This window comes from Vulpes vulpes, chromosome X (assembly GCF_048418805.1).
Source record: "Vulpes vulpes isolate BD-2025 chromosome X, VulVul3, whole genome shotgun sequence".
Classification (NCBI taxonomy): domain Eukaryota; kingdom Metazoa; phylum Chordata; class Mammalia; order Carnivora; family Canidae; genus Vulpes; species Vulpes vulpes.
In genome coordinates this window covers 40,616,129-40,637,337 of record NC_132796.1, presented here as the reverse complement: position 1 = coordinate 40,637,337, position 21,209 = coordinate 40,616,129, and the positions used below count along the sequence as shown (strand labels likewise).

General features: G+C 44.6%; 1 pseudogene; it reads right to left on the bottom strand.

Annotated features, from left to right (window-relative positions):
• Window positions 1–2,360: 2,360 nt before the first annotated feature.
• LOC112907282 (myosin regulatory light polypeptide 9 pseudogene) lies at window positions 2,361–2,914 on the bottom strand (annotated as a pseudogene).
• Between the last annotated feature and the right edge of the window lie 18,295 nt (window positions 2,915–21,209).

Sequence of the window (21,209 nt, the reverse complement as noted above, 5' to 3'; positions counted from 1 at the left end):
GAGGTTCAGTTGTGTATGAGACAGAGGAGTGAATCCAGGGCCAGCCAGGATTCCAACAAGGCACCTTGGAATCAACCATCATTGGAAGAGTTCATTCCCCTTCCTTCCTTCCTTCCTTCCTTCCTTCCTTCCTTCCTTCCTTCCTTCCTTCCTTCCTTCCTCCCACAAATATTTACCGGGTTCCTACTGTGTGACAGGGGAGAGAGACAGTAGTGAATAAAACAGGCAAAAATCTCTGCCTTCTTGGAGCTGACTTCTATAAAATACAGATAATAAATGGAAAAAACAAATACCAATTTTGTTTTTTTAAAGATTTATTTATTCATTTATCATAGGCATAGAGAGAGAGAGTCGCAGAGACACAGGAGGAGGGAGAAGCAGGCTCCATGCCGGGAGCCCAACTTGGGACTCGATCCCGGGACTCTAGGATCGTGCCCTGGGCCAAAGGCAGGCGCCAAACCGCTGAGCCACCCAGGGAATCCCCCAAATACCAATTTTGAATAATGCTTATTGCTAGATCAATAAGTAAAGTGTATAATATAGTGATAAATGTGAAGGAGAAAAATGAAGCAGGAAAGGGTAAAGCGAGTGAATGTGTGTGTGTGTGTGTGTGTGTGCGTGTGTGTGTGTGTGAATGTGTGAATGTGTGAATTTTAGCTACTGTGGCCAGGGAAAAGGCCTCACTGAGATGAGACATTTGAGAAAGACCTAAAGGAAGTGTCTGAAGAGAGAGCTTTGAAACAAGAGCCATGATTGCAAGACAATCATGGTGGTTAAAGGGCACAGATTCTTTTTTTTTTTTTTTTGTATTTTTTTTTTTTATTGGAGTTTGATTTGCCAAAATATAGCATATCACCCAGTACTCATCGTGTCAAGAGCCCCCCTCAGTGCCCATCACCCAGTCACTCCAACCCCCGCCCACCTCCCCTTCCACTACCCCTTGTTTGTTTCCCAGAGTTAGGTGTCTCTCATGTTCTGTCTCCCTTTCTGATATTTCCCACTCATTTTCTCTCCTTTCCCCTTTATTCCCTTTCACTATTTTTTATATTCCCCAAATGAATGAGACCATATAATGTTTGTCCTTCTCCGATTGACTTATTTCACTCAGCATAATACCCTCCAGTTCCATCCACGTCGAAGCAAATGGTGGGTATTCATCGTTTCTAATGGCTGAGGAATATTCCATTGTATATATAGACCACATCTTCTTTATCCATTCATCTTTCGATGGACACCGAAAGTTTGGCTTCCTTCCACAGTTTGGCTATTGTGGACATTGCTGCTATAAACATTGGGGTGCATGTGTCCTGCCATTTCACTGCGTCTGTATCTTTGGGGTAAATCCCCAACAGTGCAATTGCTGGGTCGTAGGGCAGGTCTATTTTTAACTCTTTGAGGAACCTCCACACAGTTTTCCAGAGTGGCTGTACCAGTTCACATTCCCACCAACAGTGCAAGAGGGTTCCCCTTTCCCACATCCTCTCCAACATTTGTTGTTTCCTGTCCTGTTAATTTTCCCCATTCCCACTGGTGTGAGGTGGTATCTCATTGTCGTTTTGATTTGTATTTCCCTGATGGCAAGTGATGTGGAGCATTTTCTCGTGCGCTTGTTGGCTATGTCGATGTTTTCCTCTGTGAAATTTCTGTTCATGTCTTTTGCCCACTTCCTGATTGGATTGCTTGTTTCTTTGGTGTTGAGTTTAATAAGTTCTTTATAGATCTTGGATACTAGCCCTTTATCTGATATGTCATTTGCAAATATCTTCTCCCATTCTGTAGGTTGTCTTTTAGTTTTGTTGACGGTTTCTTTTCTTTTCTTTTCTTTTTTTCAGTGTTCAGACTTCTATTTAAGATTCTGTCTCCCTTGGGTCAAATGTCCAACCTACATGCATCTTCCGGATCACACTCCCAGTGGGGTGGGCTGTGTTCTGGTGGCTGAGCAGGGCACAGAGGAGGGGTCTGGCATCCAGCCCTCTGAGAAAGGACCTTGGTGAGGTTAGTGGCAGTGGCAGTGGCTGGGAAAGAGCTGTCATGCCCTGCATGGGGTGCATGCGAAGTTGCTTCCAACAGGATAGAGGGCCTGTCCTTTGGGGAGCAGCCCTGAGGCCCAGATCCTAGAAGACAGTTCTCTCTTGGGGTGGGGGAGGTCATGGTGGAACACCTGCTTCATGTTGGCTGTGCGCCCCTTGCCTGGCACTGTGTGTGCTCAGCCTGTTCCTCCACAAGGAGCTGGGCCCCTAGCCCCTCAGAGGGAGGATCCCCTGAGAGGGTCCTGTGGAATCACGGGCATGGAGCTGATACACAGTGAGAGGGGGGAACAGGAGTGGGACAGGGGCCTGGACATGGGCATCCGGGGCGGCCTAGTCGTCCTTGTCCTTGGCACCATGCTTGAGAATGCAGGTGAACTCCACGTAGTTGAAGTTGCCTTTCTTATCAATGGGTGCCTCTTGGTACATCTCGTCCACTTCCTTGTCCATGAAGCGGTCACCCATGGTGGTGAGCAGCTCCCGAAGGTGGTCCTCATGGATAAAACCTGAGGCCTCCTCATCGAAGCAGGCAAAGGCGTTTCGGATCACATCTTTAGGGTCTGTGCCATTCAGCTTCTCCCCAAACATGGTGAGAAACATGGTGAAGTTAATGGGCCCTGGGGCCTCACTCATCATGCCCTCGAGGTATTCATTGGTGGGGTTTTTTCCCAGTGAGGCCAGCATGTCATGCAAGTCCTCCTTGTCAATGAAGCCATCTCGGTTCTGGTCAATCATGTTGAAGGCCTCCTTAAACTCCTGGATCTGGGACTGGTCAAACATCGCGAAGACATTGGAAGTGCCCTCTGTGGCTGCTTCTTGGTGGTTTTGGCCTTGGTCCACTTACTGGACATCTTGGCTTCAGGTGGGTGGGGCTTCCCTGGTGCGGAGAAGGCGCTCGCTCGCTGCGTGGGGCTGGTCTTGTTGACTGTTTCTTTTGCTGTGCAGAAGCTTCTTATCTTGATGAAGTCCCAATAATTCATTTTTGCTTTTGTTTCCCTCGCCTTCATAGATATATCTTGCAAGAAGTTGCTGTGGCCAGGTTCAAAAAGGGCGTTGCCTGTGTTCTCCTCTAGGATTTTGATGGATTCTTGTCTCACATTTAGATCTTTCATCCATTTTGAGTTTATCTTTGTGTATGGTATAAGAGAATGGTCTAGTTTCATTCTTCTGCGCGTGGATGTCCAATTTTCCCAGCACCATTTATTGAAGAGACTGTCTTTTTTCCAGGGGATAGTCTTTCCTGCTTTGTCGAATATCAGTTGACCATAGAGTTGAGGGCTCATTTCTGGGTTCTCTATTCTGTTCCATTGATCTATGTGTATGTTTTTGTGCCCGTACCACACTGTCTGGATTTTCACAGCTTTGTAGTACAACTTGAAATCCGGCATTGTGATGCCCCTGGCTCTGGTTTTCTTTTTTAATATTCCCCTGGCTATTCGGGGTCTTTTCTGATTCCACACAAATCTTAAGATGATTTGTTCCAACTCTCTGAAGAAAGTCCATGGTATTTTGATAGGGATTGCATTAAATGTGTAAATTTCCCTGGGTAGCATTGACATTTTCACAATGTTAATTCTTCCAATCCATGAGCATGGACTATTTCTCCATCTCTTTGTGTCTTCCTCAATTTCTTTCAGAAGTGTTGTGTATTTTTTAGGGTATAGATCCTTTACCTCTTTGGTTAGGTTTATTCCTAGGTATCTTATGCTTTTGGGTGCAATTGTAAATGGGATTGACTTCTTAATTTCTCTTTCTTCAGTTTCATTGTTAGTGTATAGAAATGCCACTGTTTTCTGGACATTGATTTTGTATCCTGCCACACTGCCGAATTGCTGTATGGGTTCTGGCAATCTTGGGGTGGAGTCTTTTGGGTTTTCTATGTACAGGATCATGTCATCTGCAAAGAGGGAGAGTTTGACTTCCTCTTTGCCAATTTGAATGCCTTTTATTTATTTTTGTTGCCTGATTGCTGAGGCTAGGACTTCTAGTACTATGTTGAATAGCAGTGATGAGAATGGATATCCCTGTCGTGTTCCTGATCTTAGGGAAAGACTCCCAGTGTTTCCCCATTGAGAATGATATTTGCTGTGGGCTTTTCGTAAATGGCTTTTAAGATGCTGAGGAATGTTCCCTCTATCCCTACACTCTGAAAGGTTTGACCAGGAATGGATGCTGTCTTTTGTCAAATGCTTTCTCTACATTTATTGAGAGGATCATATGGTTCTTGTTTTTTCTCTTGTTGATGTGATGTATCACGTTGATTGCTTTACAAGTGTTGAACCAGCCTTGCATCCCAGGGATAAATCCCACTTGGTCATGGTGAATAATCTTCTTAATGTACTGTTGGATCTTATTGGCTAGTATCTTGTTGAGAGTTTTTGCATCTGTGTTCATCAAGGATATTGGTCTATAATTCTCCTTTTTGGTGGGGTCTTTGTCTGGTTTTGGAATTAAGGTGATGCTGGAAGGGCACAGATTCTTGAGCCAGACTGGCTGGGTTCAAATCACAGCCTCCTCCCCAGATTGTGACCTTATGTACCCATTTTGCTCTTTTTTTTTTAATGTTTTGTTCATTTATTTGAGAGACAGGGAGGGAGCAAGAGAAGGAGTTAGCATGGGAGGGGGAGTGGCAGAGGGGGGAAGGAGAAGCAGACTCCCCACTGAGCAGGGAGCTGACCCAGGGCTTGGCTCCATCCCAGGACCCTGGAATCATCATGACCTGAGCCAAGGCAGACACTCAAATGGCTAAGCCGCCCAGGTGCCCCTCCCCATTTTACTCTTCTATCAGCAGGGGCTAATGACAGTAAGAGAGGATTAATTTGTGGGTGCTTCTAACAATGCCCGACACAGATTAGGCACTTGTAAATATTGGGTGAGTGGTTAAATCCTTATTAACATCAATCTAGTGACCATGGAAGTTTTTTTTACTAAGTGCCTTAAAAAATGAAATTGTGGTAATTATGGTTTGGGGAATGTTTAGATTGTGGACTCGAAATAGAAGGTGGTTTGGGAATCCCTAGGGATCACTTATGGGAGATTTGGGGTTCTGGAATGGAAAGCGGTGGTGGCTTCTGGAGACAAGGTTTGGAAAATGACTTAGGTCAGTCAGGGCCGTTAGCAGTAGCACTCAGAAGAGTGGCAGGATTCTTGGAGTCAGTCATCTCAAAAGTAGAGAGGGTCAGGGGAACTCTGCCAGGGTCAGAATGAAGATCCAGGGTTTCAGCTGAAGTTTGGAAAAAGAGCAGCCATGGATGGAGGCCATGGTGTGTCAAGTACAGGTACCCTCTGGGGGCCTAGAAATGCTGTAGTCTTCTTTTTTGTTCTCTTTCCAACTCCCTCTCCTCATTCAAGTCTTTGCTAAATATCAGCTTCTCAGAGATGACTCCCCTTATTTAAAATCTGCATCCCCCTTGCTGTTTATTCTCTACGTTTATTGTTGAGCAACCGCCCCCCACCCCACCTCTACAGCACACACAAACTGCATTGGGGTGTTGTCCTTTTAACCGTGGTCATGCTACCAAAAATTAAACAAAAATAAATGAGGTTATTTCAAAGAGAGAGAGAGAGAGAGAGAAGGAGAGGAGGAGGTAGAAAGAGGAGGGAGGGGGGATGGAAGGGAGGGGAGGAGGAAGGAAATCTTCAAAAACCCTAAACCCATCAAGAGGAGGCAGAAGTGATGGTTTGGGTCTGGATCACACAGGGCTCTGAATGTCACACTGAGGCTTGGTGCACACGCGGGTGTGGATTTGAACGGATTCCATCCAAATGAAAAACACTCTGCACACACTTTTCAGCCTCTGCTTCTGCCAAGATTCTAAGTCATATCGACTTCTGGGCCATCATTCTTCTTATCTGGAATCTCCTTTCTCCCTTTTCCAGAAAAATTCCACTTGCCCACAGACGTGGCCTCTCTGGGGGAAGCTTTAGGGTTAAAAAAAAAACCAAAAACCAAAACAACCAAACAAGTTCAGAGAGGTCAGTTTGGGATCCAAAAAAGACTTTTGATTAATAAAACTTACCATTTTTAAATTTAATTTTTAAAAAAGATTTTATTTATTTATTCGTAAGAGACACACGGAGAGAGGCAGAGACATAGGCACAGGGAGAAGCAGGCTCCCTGTGGGGAGCCTGGTGTGGGACTCGATCCCAGGCCTCTGGGATCACAACGTGAGCCAAAGGCAGACACTTAACCGACCAAGCCTCCCAGGTGCCCCAAACTCAACATTTTTAGTTTAAAGTCTATTTTGTCTGATATAAATATAGCTACACCTGCTTTTTATGGGTCACTATTTGCTTGAAATACCTTTTAGTGTGTCTTCACCTTCAGTCTGTGTCCTTAAGGCTAAAATGAGTCTCTTATAGAGAGTGCATTGTTAGGTCTTGTTTGTTTTTTTAAATCAATTCAGATATTTTATGTCTTTTGATTGGAGAATTTATTTATATTTAAGGTAATTATTGATAGGTAAGGATTTATAATTACCATTCTGTTCATTGTTTTCTGGCTCTTTTGTAGGTCTGTTATGCCTTGTTTCTTATCCTACAGTCTTTTTTGGTGCTTTGATGTCTTGGTATCAGTATGCTTTGACTTCTTTATCATGTTCTTTCATGTAAGATTTTTCCCTTGTGGTTACCACGAGTATCTTAAAATTATAACAATACCCTATTATAAGCTGGTAGAAACCTAACTTCAATAGCAGTCCTAAACTTGACACTTTTTACTTCTCCCCAGCATAATTTAGGTTATCAATGTTACAGTTTATGTATTTTACATATTGTGTAATCAATAACAGATTATAATAGTTGTGATTTCTCACGTTTGTTTTTTAACCTTTTTAAAAAAAGATTTTACTTATTCATGAGAGACACAGAGAAAGGCAGAGACATAGGCAGGGGCAGGCTCCTCAGTGGGACTCAACCCCCAAACTAGGATCACGCCCTGAGCTGAAGGCAGATGCTCAACCGCTAAGCCACCAGGCATCCCTGTTTGTTAACTTTTAAATTTAGGAATATATTTTTAAAATATTTTATTCATTCATGAAAGACACAGAGAAAGAAAGAGAGAGAGGTAGGCAGAAGCAGGTTCCATGCCAGGAGCCTGATGTGGGACTCGATCTCAGGTCTCCAGGATCACGCCCTCGGCCAAAGGCAGGCGCTAAAACGCTGAGCCACCCCAGGATCCCCTGCTTTCTAACTTTTAAACTAGAGTTGTAAGCTAATTACAGTACCACCATTGCCATATTACACAACCATACAGAAAACACAATTACAAAGTGTAAACATATTTTTTAAAAAGTCAGACATGTGCACACACGCCGGAAAAATTTCCCAGACTAGGATGAAGCTCCAGAGGTTTTTTTTTTTATTTTTTATAGTCACACAGAGAGAGAAGGAAAGGCAGAGGCATAGGCATAGGGAGAAGCAGGCTCCATGCACCGGGAGCCCGATGTGGGATTTGATCCCGGGTCTCCAGGATCGCGCCCTGGACCAAAGGCAGGCGCTAAACCGCTGCGCCACCCAGGGATCCCCCAAGCTCCAGAGTTTTGAATACAAGTCAGTCCCTGTGCGCTAGATGAGAGACAAAATAGCAGCCGTCTTGAGTTACTCTTCAAAAGTATTTAGGACCTGCCCCCAGGTCTCTGCGTTCCTTAGTGCCGCCGCTGCGCAGACTCCTCGCTCCACTGCGTGCATACAACACTGGCTCCGTCTTTCTTCCCGGGCACCAAACCCGACACCTTAGGGGACCAGCTGAGAGCAGCTGGGCTGAGCTCACCGCCTCTTTGCGGGCCCACCCGTCTCGGCGCCATTAGGTGTTCAGGAAGAGGCGGAGCCAGTTGTGACCGATCTGTGGGCCCTAGGGTTAATCAGCTGTTCCTCAGAGCAGCTCTGACACCTTTAGGTGGTGGGCTCTCAGGCTGAAAGGGCGGCGGGCAGCCAATCAAGAGTTCCGGTTCCTGAGTCGCTGGGTGTGCTGAGGCAGAGGGTAGAAAACTGACCAGTCCGCCTGTCCAGGAGCGCGGGAGCTCGATCCGCGCAGGGGGCGGGAGTGGGGACTTGATTGATAGCCTTTTCAATCAGTGAGAATGTCCGAGCCCGGCCTCCCTTAAGTAGCACGTGTCTTTTGGCCGTCAAGGGGCGGGTCTTACTTTGACTGACACTCTTATCACCCAATAGGTGTGCCTTATTGGGCTGGGGGCGGGGCGACTGCAGAAAAGGCGGAGTCTTGTTCTTGCGTTACCTGGTTTTGCTTAAAGAGGAAACCCCAATTCCACGTGGATCCTCCTCCCTTTGTCTGGTTTTGAAAAGACTTACGATACTTTTAAAAAATTTGAAAAGCACAGCTTTAGAGCAATTTAGTTTTCTCATGCTGGATAGAATCAGCGGTCTGAAAAAGAGCAGCTGTTAGGGAAGGTGGGCTTAGGGGTGGGGACAGGAAATAGTGGTTCTCCGAATCCGCTTAACAGCAATTGGCATAAAATTGGAACTTGATTTGAGGTTTTAGGGACTGAGAGACTGGCGGGGGCGGGTCTTGTCTGATAAAGGGTCTCCGTCTGGTGTGAGTAATGGGGGCTTGGGGGCAATGATGGGGGCCTGTGGGGATCAGTAATGGATGGTTAGTGGTTGAGGTCAGTCTAGGCCACCCATGTAGACGCCCACAGTAAGGGCCTGTTCTCTGGTGAGACCGAATGGAATCAAGCGGCTGATGGGGCCGGCGCTGCCGTTGCCCCCTGGACATGACAATGTACCCATTATTAGAGACTGGACACAAAGTATAATACTGTTTCTGATGCAGAACATTTGCAGTTTTTAAAAAATATATATATTTTATTTATCTATTCATGAGAGACACAGAAAGAGAGGCAGAGACATAGGCAGAGAGAGAAGCAGGCTCCATGCAGGGAGCCCGATGGGGGACTCGATTCCAGGACCCCGGGATCATAACCTGAGCTGAAGGCAGACGCCTAACCACGGAGTCACTCAGGTGCTCCAGAACATTTGCAGTCTTGACAGTATTGAACCTTTTCTTGCAAAGGCCACCCAATAATGTGTCAGGAGTCAAGGTATTTGATAGACATCCCCTGCTCCTACCATTGGCAGATAGCTGATGAACATTGAGCAGCCTCCTTAAAAATGGACTCAGAAGAATCTCAGACTCTACCTCTGCCACGTCCTCCTGGCCCAGACACTTTAGTAAGGCACTTTGATCACTGAATGTGGCTGTCAGCAAAAAGGAATCATCTCCTAATGGATACCTCCTAGATAATGATCAGAACAAAAGGGGTGAGTCTTAGAGACCTAGTTTGAAAATCAGGGATTCTGCTCTGCCATTCCTGAGCACTAGGTAATCATCTGGGTGGCAGCTTAGCCTAAATGAGGCCTAGGAGATTCAAATTTCTGTTTCAGTCACCTGGATTCTTTTGATGGATGAACTTGGTGCTAGATCATAAGGATAGGACCACTTTATTGAGTAGTGCTCGCTGAATTCCCCTACAATGGCCCCCAGTGGCCAAGATGGAAGACGTAAAAAAAAAAACAAACAACCCTGTAAATTTTACAAAAATGCCTTTGGTCTTTTTGCACCTGACCCTCCTGGATGAAAGATCTAGGTGCAAGTAGGAGATGATTGGATAAAACTGAAGTTACAGGCACTGGGATAGGACACACTGAATTCCTGGCTGTGAAAAGAGAGTATTTGGGGAGCACATGAGTTAGCCTCTGAGAGCTGTGAGGTGAGGAGACGATTCTTTTTTTTTTTTTTTTTTTGAGGAGACAATTAATACTCTCTTTGTCCCCTAGATCAAGCATCGAAGTCTGGAAAAATAATCACACAGTCTCTTGGAGTCAAGCAGCAGATGCAGCTGGCAATCTGACCTCCTGCCAGGTTTGTCATCACTTCCTTGGGATGACAAAAAAAAAAAAAAAAAGAAAGAAAGAAAGAAAGAAAGAAAGACAGACTTATGTGAACATGGCCAGTCCTAAACTATTCTGCTGTGCCTGATACATCAATGTCAGCTCCTGAACCTCCCTCATACCTACACACACACACACATACACACGGGCCAGCATGGCCTTGTTTAGATCTGACTGATACAAATTCATCTGCTTCTCCTGACACCTGAGTGGCCTCGGATGATCAGTGCTCAGCAAATTGGCAACAGGCCGTTGATGCCACCACCACCCGTGGGACTTAACCAAACCAACACAATAGTGTTTTCAATCAAGTTTAACAAAAAATTCTGAACTGGAATAAACCGTGCCCTTTTGGTTATGTATTTGTATATGGTGGGGCAGGGGAAGAATGGGGAACAGAATATCTTTTAGACCATTCAGTGCTCCCTCTAGTTAGTGACACCAAACACCAACAAATCAGTCTAAACACCTTTGCGTGGGTTGCAGTATAACAGCCTGGCCATAGACTACTTCCTGGCTGTCTAAGAATACAAGGCCCTGACCACTCATTACCTTGGCTATTTCTCAGGATTGTGTTGACAGCAAGCAACCTTGAGGGATGAGGTAATATCTCCCTCCAGTACACAGAGCAAGCTGGATTCTCCAAGCTCAGCGTTTTTTTGGCTGTACTGGAAACCTGCTGCGTGTGTAGCATCCACGAGGGCCCTCTGTGTCACCTTTTCAAGATTTGGAGGACACAGAGTGCCAACACCATATGCATGCTGCCTGCTGTGCCCTGAGCAGAAAATCCTCCATCAAATCCCCACGAGTCTCATGTCTTCTGTCAGCAGCCATACAACTTGTTAGCTTCCAAGAGGGTAAAAATCTCAGGCCCTGACAGTCAAGACTTGAGGGATCTTTTTTCCCCCTGTGTGTCCTGACATTCCCTATAGTTTGGCCATTGGCAGTTTTCAAAAGTCAGTGGTCAGCTAGCTGCCAGTGGTGTCAGGGATGTGGCTCGAAGGATCTGAGTCCTGAGGTGATTAGTGGCTGGAGGCCTGTGAGGCTGCTGTTGAGGATCTGTGGTTGTCAGTCACTGGGAGAAGGGATGTGGTGCCAGTGTTGATGGGGACCTGAGTTGGGGTTTGTTTTCTTAATTGGATTCTTTGAGGATTAGTGATTGGCACTTTATGTGATTACTGGGGGTTTGGGAGGACCCTGTGGGGAGTAGGACTGCCCCATGCCCCAAGGGAGAATGCGTTGGGAAGATACGGAATTGGATTTTCCTTAGGTAATAGGCATCCTTTAGATTCAGACCTATCTGCATTTGGTGGTTAGCTCCACAACTTACAAACAGGTTTGAAAAAAAAAAAAAACACCTCTCCCAGTCCTTCTTCTATATAGGGAAAAATACAGCCCACTTCTTCCTATGCTTCTCCTTTACTTTTACACAAAACACTTCACTTCTGACACTTCTGGTCACTAAATGTGTAGAGAATTTTCCCCACACCAAGTAATTCTCTGTGACACCAGGTAGATGTCCTACAACCTAACTTAATTCTGACACCATCTACCTTGAGACGGTGTCAGATCCCACAGGTTAAGGGCTCAGTCCCTCAAGACCCCTTCCTCACCTTAGATGCCTACTACCTGCAAGCAGTAGGTCCCCAGGTTACCCACGGAAGTTGTGGCTACAAATTAAAGGTTTCCATGACCCCTTCCTTAGGTTCAAATAAGTTGTCAGAGCAGCTCACAGAACTCAGGGAAGCACTTGCTTGCATTTTTCAGTTTATTAAAGGACATGACAAAGGATACAGTTCAACAGTCAGACAAAGAGATACATGGGGCAAGGTCTGGGAGGGTCTCGAGTGCAGGAGTTTCTGTCTCTGTGGAGTTGGGGTGCATCATTCTGCTAGTATGTGGATGTGTTCACCCACCTGTAAGCTCCCTGAACCCCATGCTACTGGGATTTTTATGGAGGCTTCTTCATGTAGGCATGATTGATCATTAAGTCTGTTTCCAGCCCTCTTCCTTCTCTGGAGAAATGGGAGAGGGCAAGGCTGAAAATCCCAGGCTTCCCATCGTGGCTTGGTCTTTCTGATCACCAGCCCCCACCCAGGAGCTCACCTAGAGTCACCTCATTAGAACAAAAGATGGTTCTAGTGCTCTTTTTTTAAGTTTTATTTATTTATTTAAGTAATCTCTACACCCAACATTGAGCTCGAATTCACGACCCCAAGATCAAGAGTCACATGCTCTTCTCACTAAGCCAGCTAGTTGTGTTCTTATCACTTAGGAATTTGCAAGGATTTCAGGAGCCCTGTGTCAGGAACCAGGGTCAAAGGCAAATATTAGGATAAAAGATGCTCCTGGTGCTTTTATCGCTTAGGAAATTAAAGGGTTTTCAGAGCTCTGTGCCAGGAACCAGGGGACAGAGGCCAATCTGTAGATTTTCTGTTATCTCATGCCAGCATAGTTTGCCTTTGGTCAAATTTCTTATTCCTTCTGAGGCTCAGGTTCCTTATCTATAAAATGGAGGTAATATATCATATAATATATATAGTATATAATATGTATAATATCTTAATATTATTGTGGAAAATCCTCAGCATGTCCATAGTGTAAGATCATGCACAATTAGGGGGAAGAAAGATGGCAATATACTGGGGTATGTGCCTCTGAATTCAGGACCTGGAGGATAGGGTAGGAGGAGGAACAATGTGGATAGAGAATGGCTTTTGGTGAAGCTGGTCTGTAGCAAACTGCACACTCACTCACTCTCTGGTAAATCTGATCTCCACGCATCTTATCAGGTTCTGCGGTATGGCTCAGAGAAAAGCCAGCATGGTCATAGTCTAGATACAGATCTCTTGGTTGTTAGCCCAGGTAGGTATCTGGGAAGTTTTAAATTTTGTTAGCTTAGAAAGTAGGCTGTGTAGATTCCCTAAGGTGTACAGTGAACTATACAGGAGCTCTGTTTTAAGTATCCGTAACATTGTCACCCTGCAGCCTGAGCTCTTGACCTGAGCCTCACAGGCCTGTTTTTCTACAATCACTGACTCAGAAGACCATGGGTCCTTATATTCTTTTTTCCCTGTTCTTACTAAATTGGTTAGAGTGTTCAGTACAGTGATGGAGAGAAACATTGAGAGTAGAACCCTTGTGTTTTGTTTTTGTTTTTTAAGGGGAAATCTTTCAACACTTCCCATTGAGAATAATGTGTATTTGTTTTTTTGTAGAGATCCTTACCAGGTTATAGAAGTTGCCATTTCTTCCTACTTTACTAAATTAAAAAAATATTATAGGGCCCCCTGGGTGGCTCAGTCGGTTGCTCAGATGCTCAGGCTCAGGCTCACGGCTCAGGTCATGGTCCTGGAGTCCTGGGATTGAGCCCCCTGTCAGGCTCCCTGCTCAGTGGGGATTCTGCTTCTTCCTCTCCCTCCCTCCACTTGTGCTCTCTCTGGTCTTTCTCACTCATTATTTCTCCCTCTCAAATAAATAAAATCTTTTAAAAAATCATAAATTATAAATGGCTGCTAAAATTTGGCAGATATTTTTTCTATGTCTTTCTTAGCAGTCACGAGGTTTCTCTCTCTCTTTTTTAAAAAATTTTATTTATTTATTCATGAGAGAGAGAGAGAGAGAGAGAGAGAGAGAGAGAGGCAGAGATACAGGCAGAGGGAGAAGCAGGCTCCATGCAGGGAGCCTGATGTGGGACTGGATCCCAGGTCTCTGGGATCAGGCCCTGGGCCGAAGGCGGTGCTAAACCACTGAGCCACCGGGCTGCCCACGAGGTTTCTCTTTTAATCTGTAAATATGGTAAGTTACGTTATTCAATTTTCCAACAATAAACCAACATTGTATTCCAGGGATAAACCTGGTTTGTCATGATACCTTATCCTTTTTATATATTGCTAATATTTCATTTAGGATTTTTGCATCTATGTTCATGCATGAGACAAACCTGAAATTTTTGTTGTTGTTCATTATGCTGTTATGGGTTGAACTGTGCTTCTGCAAAAGAGATGTTGAAGTCCTAACCCCCAGGACCTCAGAATGTGACCTAATGTGGAAATAGGGTCATTGCACATGGGATTAGTTAGGATGAGGTCATCTTGCTCTAAGGTGGGTCCTTAATTCAATGTGACTTGTGTCCTTCTAAGAAGATGATCAGAGGTGCCTGGCTGGCTCACTTGGTAAAACTTACAACTCCTGATCTTGGCGGTGTGAGTCAAGCCCCACATTGAGTGAAGAGTTTACATAATAAAAAAAAATTAAGGGCGCCTGAATGACTCAGTTGGGTAAGCTGCCAACTCTTGATTTTGGCTCAGGTCATGATCTCGGGGTCCCTGGGATCGATCCCTGTGGTGGGCTCTGTGCACAGTGGGAAGCTACTTGAGGATTCTCTCTCTCTTCCTCCCCTGCCCCTGCGCTCTCTCTCTCTCTTTCTCTCTAAAATAAATAAGTCTTTAAACAAATTTTTTAAAAATAAAGAAGGCAGCCATGTGAAGACAGGGAGACACAGGGAGAATGCCATGTGGTAACAGGGCAGAGGGTGGAGTTATGCAGCTGCAAGCCAGGGAACACCAAAGATAGCTGGCAACTGCCAGAAACTAGGAAGAGACAAGGGAGGAGTCACTTTTAGGCTCCAGAGGGAGTAGGGCCCTACACCTTGATTACAGACTTTTAGGCTTCAGAGCTGTGAACCCCCCCCCACCCCCAAGTTTGTGGCACTCTGTTAACAGCAGCCCTAGGAAACAAACACACTATCTTCATAAAATGAACTGAGGATTTTACCCTTTGTTTTTCTATTCTCTGTAAGAGTTTATATAGCCTCCAATGAACTGCTTCTTGAATGTATTGCACAGCTTGAACTTTAAGCCAGGTGGGCTTACTGTTTTCCTTGTGGGAAGATATTTGTTGAATATGAAATAAACTTCTAGTCATCTGCTATGTATCCTCAGCACTGAAGACAGGCAGAGCCCCTGCCCTTCCAGAGTTCCTAGAGAGAGAAAAAATATTCCAGAGAAACATATTTGCATTTTTCATATTCCATTGATAATAGCCACTAGGTAATTTGATATATGTAGTGAAATGACTACTACAGTCAAGCCAATTAACATATCTATTTTCTCACATAGTTGTGCTTGTGTGTGTGTGTGTGTTAAGAACCTCTGAAACCTACTCTCAGCAAATTTCTAGTATACAGTACAGTATTTTAACTATAATCACCACACTGTACATTAGATCTCTAGAACTTGTTCATCTTACATAACTGCAAATTTGTGAACATTGACCAACATCTTCCCATTACCCTACCTCCCCTACCTCCCCAGGCTCACCCCTGGTAACCACTGTTCAACTCTCTGTTTCTATGGATTCAATTTTTTGAGATTCTCATGACTCATTCTTCTTTCTGTCTTTGGCTTATTTTACCTACCATAATGTCCTCTAGGTTTATCCATATTGTCACAGATGACATGATCTTCTTTTTTAAGGCTGAATAATATTCCATTGTGTATATACCACATCTTTATCCATTCATCTATCAATGGACATTTGGGTTGCTTCCATATCTTGGCTATTGTAAATAATGCTACAATAAACATAGGGGTGAGGATATGTTTGAATTAGAGCTTTTGTCTTCTTTGGGTAAATACTCAGTAGTGGAATTACTGGATCATATGGTAATTTTATTTTTAATTTTCTGAGTCACCTCCATACTGTTTTCCAGGGTTGCTGCTCCAATTTGCATTCCCACTAACAGCGCATGAGACTTCCTTTCCCTCCACATCCTCACCAACACTCGCTATTTCTTGTGCTTTTCACTTTAGCTATTCTGACAGGTGTAAAGTCTTGTGGTTTTAATTTGCATTTCTCTGATGATGAATGTTGTTGAGCATCTTTCCATGTACCTACATATAGGATCTCATCATCTGAAAACAGAGATAATTTTACTTCTTCCTTTCTGATTTGAGTGCCTTCTATTTCCTTTCCTTGTCTGATTGCTCTGGCTAGTGCTTCCAGTGGTATGTAGAATAGAAGTGGTGACAGCATCCTTGTCTTGTACTGGATCTTAGAGGAAGATCTCTGAGATTTCCTCCCATTAATTATAATGTTAGCTGTGGGATTTTCATAAATGTGCTTTATTGTGTTGAGGCAAGTTTCTGCTATACCTATTTGGTTGAGAGTTGTTGTTGTTGTTGTTTTAATCATAAGTGGATATGGATCTTTGTCAAATGCTTTTTCTGCATCTATTGGGAGGATCATGTGTTTTTTTATCTTTAATTCTGCTAAAGTCGTGTATCACATTGATTGGCATATTTTAATCATAAACTTGTGCCCCAGAGATAAATCCCACATGGTTGTATTGTATTATCTTCTTGAACTTTGTTTTGGGATCCAGTTAAGTTTCTTGGAAATCTTTTTATTCTTTCAGGTCTTGCCTTTCTGATTTGTTAGATGGGGTCCTGGAGCAGTCCCAGTGTAGGGCTAATTATTCTCTGCAAGCAGGACAAGACCTTCTTGAAGACTCTACTTACTGCCTCATGAATTATGTGATTTTTCCAGCCTGGTTGGTAGGAGGAGGTACTATTCTTCTGCCTGTACAAGTGCCAGCCACTGTTCCTTCTAATCCTTTCAGACGGTTCTCTCCTTGGCCTCAGGCATTTTCTTCACATGCATGCACTAATCTGCACTCTTCTGCATAATACACCCTGTGTGGAGGCCCCTATAGGCTAAGCCAGTCTGGCTTCCAGAGTCAAGCTGAGCAAGTCAATCAACCTTCCAGACCATGGCATCAGAGAATGACCAGGACAATGTCGGGTGGCCAAGTGGCTGTAAAGGTTTCAAACAGTCCCTGTTCCACAGAAGTTTCCTCTGGAAGATTTCTTTACCCTTCATATTGGTTTCTGGGGTCATCTCATGGGATTTCACTGTTCTTCAACCTCCCCCACATGATAAACTGGGCCATAAATCCCTGGTAGTTGCTGAAAGACCAGCTGGATATGGAGCATGGGGGGCAGTGTGCTGATTGGGATTCCAGATCCCTCCAGTTTTTGTAGTGCCCCTCCTCAAAGGCCAGCGCACTCATCCTGGAGAACCCTGATGTTGAATTGCGCCATTCTCATCAACTATTTCCTGACCTGCACAGAGATGGGGACCTTAAATACCCAGGTTCAGGTGCATATCCAGGCAACTCTGGTGGAGGAGCATGTGCTGGTATTTGGGTTTACCCCCTTTCCCCAGTGGACCCTTCCTAAAAGGCCTCTGCACCCTTGATCTTGGGCCCTGGGATTGTTCTATGTCAGTCTTACTGCTATCCAACCTTCTCTACCCAAGAAATGGGACTTCCAGCTGCCTGGGTCATCATCTAAAGACCAACCATCCATAGAGGGCAGGAAGGCCCTGGGGTATCTTACTGTTCCTGGATTTCCTAAGGTCAGTTCTAAAAGGACTCTGCACCCTCTGTGGAAGACTCGAGCATCTATGTCTGCTAGGCCTTTCCACTCCTTTCTCCTCTGCATGAGTAATGGTGTCATGAAACTCCCTCTTTAATGTCAGGCCTTTAGACAGCTTTAGTGACCCCTCGTGAAAGTTGAGACTTCACCTCTGCAGTGCAAATTGGAAATTTCATCGCAGGACTAAAAGTAGAGACGTTGATTCTGAACCTGACATAAAGACTTAGCATTTGGAGGAGGAGTAGAGATTTGGTATCTGGAGGGAGAACTGGGGAACCTAGCTTCTGATGGCAGAGGTGGGGACTTATCCTCTGGAGGCAGTTTTGACTTGATTCCTGGCAGGAGAGGTCAGGACTCAGTCTCTGGAGAGGGAGGTTGGCACTCAGTATCTGAAGCAAAAAGTAGGAATTAAGTTCTGGTGCTATTAGTGTGGAGTTAGCCTTTGCAGGGGCAGTTGAGGAAGGAATTGTTGGCAGCATAGATTGGAAGTTGGTATCTGGCAGGAGGAAGACAGAATTTAGTGCCTCGTATGAGGAGTCTGGTGTTGGTGCCAGGCCTGAGGACCTTGAACTCAGTGTCTGATGGGTGCAGGTCAATGTCTAGCATTGTAAAAGGTCTGAGATTTTTTTTAATTTTTTATTTATTTATGATAGTCACACAGAGAGAGAGAGAGAGAGGCAGAGACACAGGCAGAGGGAGAAGCAGGCTCCATGCACCGGGAGCCCGACGTGGGATTCGATCCCGGGTCTCCAGGATCGTGCCCTGGGTCAAAGGCAGGCGCCAAACCGCTGCGCCACCCAGGGATCCCCAAAAGGTCTGAGATTTTATTCTACTTGCAAGCTAACAAGCTATCCTGTTTCATGGATGCAAGTAGAAGTCATGAGACTCCTGGGTCAGGGATAAAGAACTTTACTTTTCTTTTTTTTTTAAGATTTTATTTATTTATGAGGCACACACACACACGTACACACACACATACACACACACACACACACACAGGCAGAGACACAGGCAGAGGGAGAAGCCGGCTCCACACAGGGAGCCCAACGTGGGACCCGATCTCAGGTCTCCAGGATCACGCCTAGAGCTGAAGGCAGCACTAAACCGCTGAGCCACCCAGGCTGCCCAGAACTTTACATTTCATACCAAAAGTAGTAGCCAGAGTCAGATGTTAGAGCTGATTACTCCAAGGGAGTAATACAGATGGGCCTAGATGCATGTCTGCATGCATTGTGAGTTATATTATAGGAGGGGAATACTGAGTGTGGAAGATTAATCGCTCCTATGATGAGCAGCAACAAGCCTGCTTTTTGTCTGTAAGGAAATCTTATTTCACTTATCAAGGGAACTTGCTACAAACAGTTCTGAGAAAGACTTGTGTTAAAGAGTGGTCACAACCTTGCATTGTTGGCATGCCCAGCAAGAAATGTGTGTGAATCCTCAGGGATGATGGCAGATTGCCTTTGGTAAGTCAGGTTGGCCAGATATCGCAATTCCCCGTCAAGCAGATGCCCTTTTTAGAAGTTTGATTGACTAGATGGCTATTTGTGCAATTGGCCAGAAAAGACTCAGTGCAAGGGTTTAATGTTTGTCATAGGTGAGGCTTCTACCACCAGGGAAGGGAGCTAGAGTGGGGGTCCCACAAGGCTGAGTTTCCAGGTTCAGGGGTCTTGCAGAGAGGACAGCCACTCTGGGGGCTTGGGATCACCTGCAATTCTAGGGGTTTCCTTCCTCAAGTCCTCAGAGCACTCTACCTTGGCCCCTGGAGCACCTCAGCAATTCCATTACAATTCCATTACTCTCTGACTTACCTTGAATGAGAAATGGACTGGAAGTGACTGAGTTAGGAGGCTAGTCAGCTGTAACATGGAGGGTGGGGAGGAAGGTCTCCAGTTTTGTGCTTCTGATCATCTCATTTTTATTAGATATTTTTAAAAAATATTTTATTTATTTATTCATGAGAGACACACAGAGAGAGGCAGAGACATAGGTGGAGGGAGAAGCAGGCTCCCCATGGGGAACCTGATTCGGGACTCAATCCTGGAACATGGGATCACATCTTAAGAAGGCAGATGCTCAACTACTGAGCCACTCAGGCATCCCTTAAAAAATAAAATCTTTAAAAAACCTTGATGAGTTTTCAATGGATTTTCAAGGGATAAAGAGAGGACATTGCATATTGAAAAAAAGTCAATTCATCGAAAAGACATTCAGTTTTATTTTTTATTTTTTTAAAGATATTATTTATTTATTCGAGAGAGAGAGAAAGAGAGAGACAGAGACAGAGACACAGGCAGAGGGAGAAACAGGCTCCATGCAGGGAGCCCAACGTGGGACTCAATCCCTGGTCTCCAGGATCACACCCTGGGCTGAAGGCAGCGCTAAACCGCTGAGCCACCCAGGCTGCCCCAAGACATTCAGTTTTTTTTTTTTTTTTTTTTTTAAATTTATGATATAGAGAGAGAGGCAGAGACACAGGCAGAGGGAGAAGCAGGCTCCATGCACCGGGAGCCTGATGTGGGATTCGATCCCGGGTCTCCAGGATCGCGCCCTGGGCCAAAGGCAGGCGCCAAACCGCTGCGCCACCCAGGGATCCCAAGACATTCAGTTTTAAATGCACATAACAACAGAGTTCCAAAACTGTCAGAACTGAATAGAGAAACAGACAAATCCAAAATGATAGAAATTTCAACACTCCTTCCTCATTTATGGATAAAACTAGAAGACAGAAGCTCAGGAAAGATATAGAACTGAACACTACCACCACCCAACTGAATCTAACTGCCATTTATAAAACACTCTATTCATAATAGCAGAATGCACATTATTCTCAAATATAAATCTAACAAAACATTTACAAGACCTATATGCTGCAAAATGCTGATGAAAAAAGTCATAGAAGACCATATAGTTGAAAGATGCACCATGCTCATGGGTTGGAAGACTCAAAATAGTAAAGATGCTGATTCTCTCCAAATTGTTCTGCTGATTTTTTAAAGATTTATTTATTTATTTATTAGAGAGAGAGAGAGAGAGAGAGAGAGAGAGAGAGAGAGAGAGAAACCCTTGACTGAGAGATGAGAATGGGAAAGGACCAAGCAGAGATCAGACAACTAGTGGATGTAGTGAGGGTTGGAGAAGAAGCTGTCCTGGGGCTTCAGATCCACCATGCTCCCTGGAGATCCTCAATGAAGAGGCCTTTGCATGTTGGGTTTGAGCCCAGGCATTCATAAACAACCTTACGGAGTTGCTTTTCCCAGCTCCTGACCTGCATGTACATGAATTGGATCTTGATTAACATATCAAAGACTCAGAGAAGTGAGCTAATGCTAGACCTTTTCCCAGGCCCCAGACTGACCACCAGGTAATACACACGTGGAACAGTCCCAAATAACACTGCAAAGCCTGTAAAAACAACTGACATTGCAACCACACCCACAGAAGATAGGATGGAACTTTTTGACCAAACCTATCATCTGCTAAAACAAATATACCAACATTCTTCATAAGATTTATTTATTTTTTAAAGATTATTTATTTATTTATTTGTTTGAGAGAGAGAGAGAGAGAGAGAGGGAGAGAGGCAGAGACACAGGTAGAGGGAGAAGCAGGCTCCATGCAGGGAACCCAACGCAGGACTTGATCCCGGGTCTCCAGGATCATGCCCTGGGCTGAAGGCGGCGCTAAACCGCTGAGCCACCCGGGCTGCCCTCTTCATAGGATTTAAACAAGACCTAGAGTTCCATAATATAGTATTCAAAGCATCCTGGATACAATCTAAAATTACTCATCATACAAAGAACAATGAAATGCTCAATTCGAATGGAAAAAGACA